Source organism: Anneissia japonica, unplaced genomic scaffold (assembly GCF_011630105.1).
Source record: "Anneissia japonica isolate Jap-2015-1 unplaced genomic scaffold, ASM1163010v1 scaffold6788_len1366326_cov149, whole genome shotgun sequence".
NCBI classification, from domain to species: domain Eukaryota; kingdom Metazoa; phylum Echinodermata; class Crinoidea; order Comatulida; family Comatulidae; genus Anneissia; species Anneissia japonica.
In genome coordinates, this window is record NW_022692324.1 from 966,298 (window position 1) to 978,516 (window position 12,219).

The following is a 12,219-nucleotide window of genomic DNA, read 5'->3' on the forward strand; positions in this document are numbered from 1 at the left end:
TATGGCCACAAATAAAACAAGAGGAACCTTTTCTAGTTATATGCTTAATAATGATTTATTGGGCAATGGGGATTTCAAATAAGGACTTATAAATTGGACCTAACCTTACCTAACAAACTACTCACGTGAGACCGTCGGCAATGCAGCGTACGCTTGTAGAAAGTAAAATACTAATAAATGCAAGAAGTCCAACAAAAATAGAGTTCAGAATATACGACAAAACAGCGAGTTCCAATGGCGTAACAAAGGCTCAGTCCAGGAAGACGTCCAAATCGCTTCCACTTGCAATCGTCTGGTTGCACTTGGTTTACCGTATTTGTTACAGCAAATCAAACTGTTCTTCTGATTCAGGTCAAGACAATAGTGAAACAAAAAGAGTAGTAATGCTTCTTCCTTTTTAATTCAGGAAGGTTTCCGGTCAACAGCTTTCTGAAGAAAATTCACATTTATCCTAAGTCTATCCGACTATAGGACTATACTTCTGTGTGCTGGAGTTCCGATCGGGATCTCTCAGTGCTCCTTCTTCTCTGCTGTGTCTTTTTCCTTTTTTTTAGTAGGTATCAGGGACGTATCCAGGGGGGAGCCGTGGGAGCCGCGGCTCCCCCCCCCTTTGTACACAGTGTCAAATTTTTAAAGCTTTTTTTGAGCCAATACAAATTATTTTCAGAGACCTCTCAAAATGAATAATTATAAAATAGGTAAAAATGCATCAGTACTCGTTTTACATAGGCCTGGCCTACTATAATTGTAGCACATGTTTAAGCATGATTTTTAAAAATCAATAAATCCCAAGTCTTTTAAGATACAGAAATGTGATACTGTATGGCTCAGTTTGGTTTTTACCCTTTTGCTAGCTTCTTTAAAGTGGGGCCTATTGTTTAATAATACTATAATGTTACGCAATTACGCCATGTTTGCGTGTGTATAATGCTTGTTTTATCCTATGGGAACAGAAAGAATATCAGGTAATCTATTGAAACGAGAAGAAAAGTGCAATATTTTAGTTTTACTTTCATTTAGGAGAGGACATAAATCAGGAAATCCTGACATTTATGAAGGCTGTAAGTTAGTAGTGTTTCCTAAGGCTTGCTGTTTTTTTTAAGTGTTTTGCATAGAATATAATATATTCTATAATCTATAATAATAATAATAATAATAATAATAATAATAATAATAATAATAATAATAATAATAATAATAATAATGGTGGTGATGATGATGATGATGATGATGATGATGATGATGGTGATGATGATAATTGATAGTAACATTAATAATATTAAAATTTGAAGGAAATTGTGCAAAGGCAAAAAATAAAGTTGTGATTTGTTGATGATGATATTATAGTTAAAGCTTATACAGTAAATTATAGTTAGGTCAAGTTGTCCTGGATATAAAGTAGATCCCTGATAAAGTACATGAGAAATTTGTTGGCGTTCCATTTTGACTATGTAATGGTGATGTGATGATAATGAATTTTACTACGTGAAAGTGTGATTTCCGGCCATCTAGAGGTACTACTTCCTCAAATTTTCTCACCTCAGCCCCAACTATAGTGGGGCTGAGGTGGTTGTGAAATCACGGTTTTGAAGTATGTAAAGAATACACCCAAAGACAATGTTTTTAAGCTTTGTTTTCTATGGTATATGACACACATTAATAAGATTTTTTTTGGTTGCAGAAAATCCCTGATAAAAAAGACCATGAGATTTTTTTGGCGCTTCATTTGGACTACCGGTAACGCTGATGTGATGATAATGAATTTTACTAAAAGTGTTTTTTTCTGGCCATCTAGCTAGAGGTACTATTTCCTCATATTTTCACTCCTCAGCTCCAACCATGGTGAGTCTGAGGTAGGTGCCGACTCACAAAATGTCCTCCCCCTCAACCTTAAAAAACAGATCTGCACCCTTCTGGGTATGACATTAAACTGCATCGAGTCGGCACCTGACTCAGAGTATGTCTTGTGACTGCTGAGAAGAGGGGGCATAAATTTGTTTTTATAATCATGATCTGATTTTTCATGCCCCTTTTTCGTGATTATGACTATTTTACATATTTTTTTTTTTTGAGGGAAAAAAACAAAAGGAAAATATATTCAAATTTAAGTATGAAAGTGTAATTTCCGGCCATCTAGAGGTGCCCTAATCATAAAATTTCTTACCTCAGCCCCAACCATGGTGGGGCTGAAGTGGGTTGTTCCACAGTCTGTGAAAATCCCTCCCTGCGACACCTATCTTTCGAATTCATGGATGTGTCTAATACAATTGTCCTTAAAACGTTTAGAGTACGCTACTTCACAGGGGGGGGGGGATTCGTCCCCATTGACCCCGCCGGGGTCGTAAGTATCTCACATAACGGCTCCCCCCTTTCAAAATCCTGGCTACGTCCCTGGTAGGTATGGCCTGTGCGTATCTAGTGAAATGATCAGTGATGACAAGGATGCTATTATACCCACCCTTTTATTCTTCTAGCAAAAGGTAATCCATGGATACTAATTCCATGGCCTCACTTGTCCTAATGCTAACTAAGGGGGCTTTGGGACAGGCTGATGGTGGTGTCTTCCGCCGAATACACCTACCACAGGCTTTGATGTAGCTAGATACATCGCTTTCCATCTTGGGCCAATAAAACCTATTTCTGACTAAATCAAGGGTTCGGTCCCTCCCAAAATGACCTAAATCATTATGTGGCCCTTTCAAAGCTTTAAGTTTAAAAGAAGAAGGGAGGACCAATTGAAAACAATCTTGGCCATTTTTGTCCTTTCGTCGACGGTGTAGCACACCATCGCGCATGCAAAGGCGGTCCCCCTCTTCAAGGGTAATAAGGGTTCAGCTTGTCGTTCCTGGGGGTTGTGACGAGAATTCCTATCTAAATGAAATAAAATCCTAGCTATAGTGGGGTCTGTTTCCTGATGGGATTTCCAATCGGAGGGGTTCATAGATGACATACCGGTAGTGTATGGGGATGGTTGTACAATTACTGGTGGGGGGACGGGACTGTCATCGCTTAAGATGGGTAGGGAATCTACTAAAGGGTTAGGTTCTACATCGCTAAAATCAAGGTTGATCTGGTGGTAACTATTTAAGGCTTGTATTACCTCATGATTTAGGGAGGTGATGTTAGCACGGTCCACCTGGGGTTCGAGTCTTGATAACAGGTCTAACCGTCGTGGGTCCTCGACCTCCGTCGGGGAATCCTTAGAGGGGAAGGCTCTTCTAGACAAACCAGCGGCGTCAGCGTTATGCTTACCGGCACGATAGCTGATAGAAAAAGGATAACATGACAGGGCTGCTAACCACCTGTGGGACGTAGCATCTAGTTTAGCTGTGGTAGCCACATAAGTAACGGGGTTGTTGTCTGTTTTCACAGTAAAGTGCCTACCATACAAATAATCATTAAATTGCTTGGTGATGGCCCACTTTAACGCTAGGAATTCTAATATTGACACGTGTGAGGCCGTTTAACAGTAAATAAAAAATACCACAAGTTGATGGTTGTAAAAATATATATAAATATAAAAATAAAAAATAATATATATTTCAATCAAACTTTTTTCTGTTTAGCATTGGTGACACAAATAATGTACAAATCAATTAGATAAGAGTGGATGTTCCTATATATTTTAGCACTGTATTTTTATTTGATCTGTATTATTTCACATATAACCTTTGACATATAAATTGTGATTGGTCTATTCCATGTTGCCTATTCATTTTGTCTTTATATACAGATTAAAAAAACACTCATAAGGAAACACATTAAATAATCAGGTGGCTTTCCCATGGCCAACCACCGGATTATTTATTGTGCTTCCTTATCACATTTTATCTTAACATATCTCAATGTATTGCTCAATCTATAGTCTGAGATATAATATGTCCTATCCTCAGCCATTCTATAGTCACTCTTAGATCGGCTTATCTTCATAAAACTTACACAAATGAATACCTTGTTCAAAGCAATAAAGTTGTCTTTACCCAACACCGCTCATGTATATTTATCGGCGGGAATTTCCTTATAATTAATTACTGCTTCATCTGCAAGGTCCAGTCAAATGTTACGCAATTACGCCATGTTTGCGTGTGTATAATGCTTGTTTTATCCTATTGGAACAGAACGAATATCAGGTGATCTATTGAAACGAGAAGAAAAGTGCAATATTTTAGTTTTACTTTCATTTAGGAGAGGACATAAATCAGGAAATCCTGACATTTATGAAGGCTGTAAGTTAGTAGTGTTTCCTAAGGCTTGCTGTTTTTTTTAAAGTGTTTTGCATAGAATATAATATATTCTATAATAATAATAATAATAATAATAATAAAATAATAATTAATAATAATAATAATAACTATATCATAGTAACAGATTGCATGGACACCACTTGTAATATCGTTATAGGAGAGATCCCGCTCCTATTTGAGCACTGGTATTTTTTATTAGTGTATGTGCTTATATTGTGTTTGCGGTCCTATGCCGCAAACCAACTTAGAACATTAATTACTACGAATCCAAATGTGAGATCTGTATTCTTTCTAGCTTAACCATAGTTAAGTTAGTTGTATGAGGGTTAGAGCCAGTGTGTTAGATCTTTAGTCCGTACACCTATTAAGTATCCGTGGTATAATGGTATGATAGTAGCCTAGACAGCGAAAGGTGAAGGGTCGAGTTGGTAAATACATGAAATTGAACTACATTAAAATGATTTCCAACAAGATGAACATCACTTTGTTTCATATCGCTGTTCACTTTTTACCATATATTGCTTAGACTTTCAAACATTAAAAGCTCTGGTGATCTGCAGCAGCCTAGGAGACATTAAGCATGTTTTTTAAAATTCTATCTAAATAAAATCCAAGTGGGTAGGTGTGAATCACGCCAAGGATAAATCACTAAGTCCGAAGACTTGTTTCCAGTGGTATACTTCTGGTGGTGAATAGGGCCGTACACCTGGAGACAATCCTCTAATCTTTTCCAAGGAGTGTACTGCGTTCTTTAACGTGCACATAGGCCATAAATGCACCAAAGACCATCGGCTTAATTGTTTCATCCGAAAGACGGTGCGCTATGTTACTTGTATTTTCCACTTTTTAATTTACATTTCCGAGCACCGAAATAGTCTTACGAACTTTTTTTTTAACATGACAAATATTCCGATTATCTTTGTGTTTTATACAGAGTAATGTTGTGAGAATATTGAACATCTGATTAAGTGAGGAAAATTCAGAAGGTGAAATGAAGCGAATTTTAATTACTTGAGCGTAATTGCTAATTCGAATATAACTTTTTTCCCAAAGGAGGTTGAAGAGGATTTTTTACCATGTTAAAGAGGACACACTGACATATCGATTGAGATCTTTGTTTTTTCCGAATAGATGAAACAACCAGACGGGTAATAAACACACAAAATATTCTGTGCACACCATAGTATTTTGTTTTGTTTCGCAAGAAGAATGCCAAAACAAGAGAAAAAAAAAACAACAAACTTCAGTGTATTGCAAATTTGTCAAGTATAGGATAATTACACGGCGGAAGATTGATTCAACATTTTGCAAAAAGAGAGAACTCATCAGTGTGGGACTCGAAATATGTCTGCCTTTAACCGAAGCTCAGTGTTTACAGGGTATTCTTATAACAGTAGGCTCTTGATAGATTATAGCATATCTAGAAGGTTTGAGTGGGTGGTCACCGTGTAATAATAATAATAATAATAATAATAATAATAATAATAATAATAATAATAATGAAAATGTAATAATAATAATAAAATAATAATAGTAATAGTAATAATAACAATGATAATAGTAATAATAATTAAAATGATAATTATAATTATAATAATGATGATGATGATGATGATGATGATGATGATGATGATGATGATGATGATGATGATGATGATGATAGTGATAGGCACTTTATTCGCATTGTTTCTCTCCACCCAGGAGTATAAATGGGTACCTGGTGGGGTTGCTTGCTCCTGCGCTGAATACAGCAGCAACACTTAGCATGTGGATCCAATGACGAGGGACAGAAGCGCTTCGTATCTGCAGAGAAAAGCGCTATATAAATTTATATGATTAGATTAGATTAGATAATAATAATAATAATAATAATAATAATAATAATAATAATAATTGAAGTATTTATGTATCTGAAATGGCTTTAAATATCTGCAAGAAATTTTTCAAGATGCTATGTTGAATGAAATAATACTAATAATAATATAGTAATAATAATAATGATGATAATAATAATAATGTTAATAATAATAATGATAATAATAATAATAATAATAATAATAATAATTGAAGCATTTATGAAGAACTTTGTTTCCGTGTTTGTTGATCTAACTTGTTATTCTATGTATGTTAATGTGGTACTGTAATTTATTATGTATTTAAATCAATGTATTCCCGGTAAACTGTATGCGTATGATGACGGTGACTAAAAAATATTGGGTCATTGAAGAAATTGACAATTCTTGCTGCTATCGAGAGAATTTTTATTGAATAATTGTATGGTAAAATATTGATAATACTCTATAGTACGGATAATATAAACTAAAGCTAACATAAACATCATAAAATATGTTTAATGACATGTCTGTTATGCTATCAAACACCAGTAATAGAGAATTTTAAAGTATATGTTGAAGAGAATTACTAATTACTGATGGGCACCGAATGCAAAAAAGATATAGAAAATGCAAAAAGATATAGAAGAGCAAACGTGATAATGAAAATAATAAAATCACTGCTCCGCTTTTTACAAGAAATAATATTGCCTCACCTTAAAGGCAATTATTACCCACGTATAAGCTGATTAAGCCAAATATTGGCATACAATATAGAAATAATGGGGAATACGTGCCGGTGTGTCCATTACATGTATATGCAAAATTTGCTTATGGTGAGATTTCCTGTTTTCTTTCCTCTATTTCCAACGTGAATCCGGTTTACAAAACAAAACTTTATAACTTTTATACAATGCGGCTTTAAGCTTGATCAATGTTGCGAATGCATCAAGAATTATTCAGTCAATGACTTCTATTTTAATGATTTTTTTTCTTTGTTTTTTTTTTTTAATGATATGTTGCATTGAAGGGTTCATAAGTAACGACATGCATTACGAACTTATAGTCAATGAAGACTCCAAGCAAGGGAAAGATTGAAGAGAGGTTGTGTTAAATTAGGCATAAAGGAAGGGAGGGAAAAAAGATATAGGTAGTTTGTTCCATAACGAGGAGGTGCGCGGTATGAATGAGTAAGAAACAGTATGGCAGGAGTAAGTTTGAACCGAAAAGCGGTGAGTGGTAAGGGTAGACCTGGTCTGCCTGGCAGGAGTATGCTTTTGGGGAAGAGTGGCATTCAGTTCATTTGAACATTGGTCAAAACAAACGTGTACCGATAATACAGGGAAAGATCTGCCTCACAGCGTGAGCAAGAGACTAGACGAGTTGGGGATCGTTAATTAATCTTATTGCCTTTAAATGAATTTTGTTGAAAATAGCATTTTTAATTTTTCATTTCAACCATCTTTAATGAGGGTAACCCTTCCAGTTTATCCCAGTAGGTTAACTGATATTCAGGGGCCCTCTTTAATAAAATCAAAGAACAGTACAAACAACATCAATACAACATAATAATAATAATAATAATAATAATAATAATAATAATAATAATAATAATAATAATAATAATAATAATAATAATAATAATAATAATAACAATAATAATGTAACTTCCTTCGAATTTCGTTTTCGTAATAATAATAATAATAATAATAATAATAATAATAATAATAATAATAATAATAATAATAATAATAATAATAATAATAACATACAATCCTCATAACAAGTCTTAAAAGTATTAAATTGACTTACATAAAGAAAATTCAAAACAGAAGTTTAATTTATAATGCCTAATAAAATATAATGTAATATAATATAGTATAATATTGAATAAAAATCAAACAATGTAATAATAAGAATAGCTCAATAAAACAGTAAAAAACAATGGCTAAGTGTTAAAAACTAAAATATATCGTTTTAACTTAAGTTTAAATGTATTTTCTATTTTGCAGTCCCGGAGCTCAATTGGTAAATTATTATAAAAATTAGGACAAAGATAACTAAATGCACGTTTAAAACATTCCAAATTGACTTTGGGACAAACTAAATCACCTCTGGTTGAAGCTCGCGTTCTTATAGCTCGGGCAGGGACTCTAGAAATTTTCTCCACAAGGTAACTAGGAGCAAAGACTTAGACATGAATACAGTACTCAATTTTGTGCTTGGATCGAATACTTGTAGAAGTGATCTGTACTTTCCGACAAATAGTAATGCTCTCTCTGAGAGGGCCAGGCAACAGCTCCTCCCGAGGGACATACACTGGCGCCACCACCAGCCTGTGTGTGCAACATAAAGTGTATCACATGCAGGCTTATAATAATGTAATACACCGTTCTGCAAACATTTTAGCCCACAACCCAAAATAGATGTCAAGCACTCAGACGCGACACATCGGGCATGAAGACCAAATCTATCATCTTAATTTCATTGTAAAAATACTGAATATGTATTTGTATTTCATGAAGTCATTAAATTACGTCCGTCGTACGCGAGCGGAAATCAGAAGAAATATGTCATCCTGATTTTTTTTGTCATCCAATTGAAATAATGATTTACAGACGTTTTACTACAAAAAAAGAGTTTAAAATTGCTGTTTTAGATGGGATATTAGAAGACTAGTATACACATGTAATTTTCTAAAAAAACATGTCTTTATTATTTTAACCTGAAAGCAAAACACACTGAAATAGGTCTAAACAAACCTAAAACTTTCCGGTTGTTATACCTAAAGTGCAAATGTTTTGATAGTGCATTGCAAAGGTACACTGAAGTTTCATTACTGTAAATTTGATTTCCTTTGTCTCCGTTCGTATTAAGTGAAATGCCCATGATCTGAGGAGATACGCAACCCCTCAAAATTTGTCCGCGACCTAAACATTGGGAAGCGACTTTCATACCGTATGTTGGGGAAATGTAATTTAATATACTGCTATTGTCACCAGGAAGATCCCCTTTCTCCTCCTTATAAAGAATCTCTTCAAAATTTAGTTAGTAATCAACAGTAAGCTTCACTTTCTAATCATATGTTTATTTCCCTGAATGAAACAGCTCAATCGAAACGTCAAAATATTCCCAGGAACAACAGCAACAACAGTTCTTTTTTTCAAAACTATATACGTGCTGATACCGCATGCACTTTTACATGATAAATCAGTTTCTGTAATTTTGAACCTTCTTCCGTAATACCCAATTGAAATTATTATGGTATTAGTATTCGCCATGACTGCTCTTCTATAGAGACATTGCGTAACAGTTATTGCATATCAATATTACTGACTTGCATTGCTAATCTAATAGGAAAGTCTCACTTGAATGCCTATTAGTCGAGGGTGTAGGATAATAATTATAGAGCTGAGTTAAGCTAAACGCTACAAAAACAATGGTTTAACATCATATTATTTTATATTTTTATTTATATATATTTATATTTATTCATATTTATTTATATATATTCTTTTATACCTATGTATAATGTTCTCGGTCGATGTTAATGAGAAAAAACATAAACATGTTTATAATCATGAAATACATTATTATTCGTAGACAAATACATTTATTTCTATGATTTGAAGTGCATAAAAGCTTTTTCTTGCATTATGTTCTATACAAGTGTAACATTATTATTATTATTATTATTATTATTATTATTATTATTATTATTATTATTATTATTATTATTATTATTAATTATGCCATAATGATATGAAACAAATACGTATCAGACAAACATTGTTTATCAATGGTGTGAATTGCAGTTGATAAAGTGAAATCCTTTTCTCCAACTAAGTATGTACTTGCTTATCGTTTTCATTTATTACAAAATTTTAGGTGAAACTAAGAAACGAAAATAAGAAGCCTTCCACGAATAACCAAAAAAAGAACACTGCCTGGGTTTTCCCAATCAGCAACAAAATTGATTCACAAATAGGCATTTTCTGAGCAATAGAGTAAGGCTGCCACCACTAGTTCGTGGAAGTTCAAAGGAATTATCGAAGTAGCATAATAGGAAAACAGCACGCAAGGCATTATATCAGATGTTAGTATATTTACCGGAGTAGTATAATTATTATCGAAACACTAGATAACATAACATACGTTAATTGTTCGAGTAATTGTTCTATGTACAATACAGACTGTTATAGTTTAATCTTGATTGCTAAAATTATTCTATTATCTACAGTACGGTACAGTGATAAATATATTTAAAAAAATAGAAAATGATAATTTGTCTATTGGTAAAAAAAAATTATATTGGTCATGTTGTCATCGTTATCATCGACGTGTTAGTAAGATTATTATCACCAACATTACCTCGGTTTTACAAATAATAATCGTTATTGAGTATATTTTACATTATTATCTTCTGCACATGCTCATAATTTTCACCATCAATAATTTTTTTATTATCACCGTCTCTGTAGTCATTAGCATGATTCTGTCATCATCAGCTCTATCACAGTTACATCACCCATTCACTCATGTGATAAGTACAAATAGACTTAACAACCTGCAAATTCCTATTTAAAAAATAGCTGTGTATGTATTATCGCAACATTCTCATTTTCGTAACATTGAATGCCCATAGTTACTATTGTGTACAGTTTAATGAAATATTGTTTTACCATTTCTTAAGGTACAAAATGAATATATTTAATACAACATAGAAATACTATGTATAACATAACACACGTTAATCGGTCACTTTATCAAGCTTTTGTACAACACAAACTGCTATATATATAAACAGTATAGTAGAGCGGCTAAGGTTGAATTTCAGGTAGAATCGTGCACTTCTGGAAGAAAGCATGAAACTTTCCACAGTGATACTATGACACCTAAAGATCATAAAAAAAACCCTCAAAAAATAACGCCTCCTAATTGCCACCATCTTGAAATCCAATATGGCCTCCAAATTATTTGATTTTAGCCATTATATTCATATCTACAGCACATGTCATTGCCGATTGAAGATCATTACCCATGTTTTCAATATCAGGGAGTGTCATGCAATCATCAGAAATTATGTCAGATGGCGCCGCCATATTGGATTTCAAGATGGCTGCCAAATTTATTATTGATAATGTTGTAAATATCGTCAAGAAACAGATGTGGCCAACTGCTACGCTACAAAGATGTTACCAAGCGGCACCTGAAAAATACAGGCAGCGATCTTTCTTCCTGGGAAACCACTGCGCAGGACAGAAAGGCTTCGCGCACATTGGTCAATAACTGTGGAACTTCGGTGGACAAGCAGCGTGGGGAACGCTACCTGAGAGCCAGAGCAAGACGCCATTAGATCTCAACCTCAAGTCATCACCTTTTCAGATGGACAGCTTAGTAGTAGTAGTAGTAAATATCGTCATATCTACAACACCTCACACTGTCAAAGATCTCTACCCGTGTTTTCGATATCCGGGAGTATCATGCAGATATCAGAAATTATATTTATATATATATATTTATATTATATAAATAAAATATAATAAATATTTATATATATATATTTATATTTATATTATAAATATAAATATAAATAAATATATATATATTTATATTTATATTATATATATATATATATATATATATAATTAATTTTTGTGTGTAGCACTCTGTTTCAGAGCTCAAACAGAGCTCGAATAAATTAAAAGCGATGTGAGTATCGTATCGGGCATAACCTATCAAATAAAAAAAAGTTCCTTATCCAACTGTTTGAAAATGTGCCCCTGGCTGCGGGAATTAAAATGTGATTTCTTGCTATCAAGGTGAGTGCCATACATATTTACCACTAGGGGCCCCTGGTATATCGCAGATACAACCCAACCAGGACACTTCTTCAAGCAAATGATATACTGTTTCCGAAGAAACCTCTAGAAATCATACCTGTATTATAATGAAGTAACATATAGAATCAATGTTGCTGCGTAGCATTGTGGTATAACTAATCAAATAATGACAAAAACAGTGCTAAATAAACAATGATGTAAAGATCATATCAGGCATAACCTATCAAAGAAAAATTTCTTTATCAACTGCATGAAAAAGACAAAGTGTTCCTCTCCCACCCCCGGTTAGAAATTAAAACA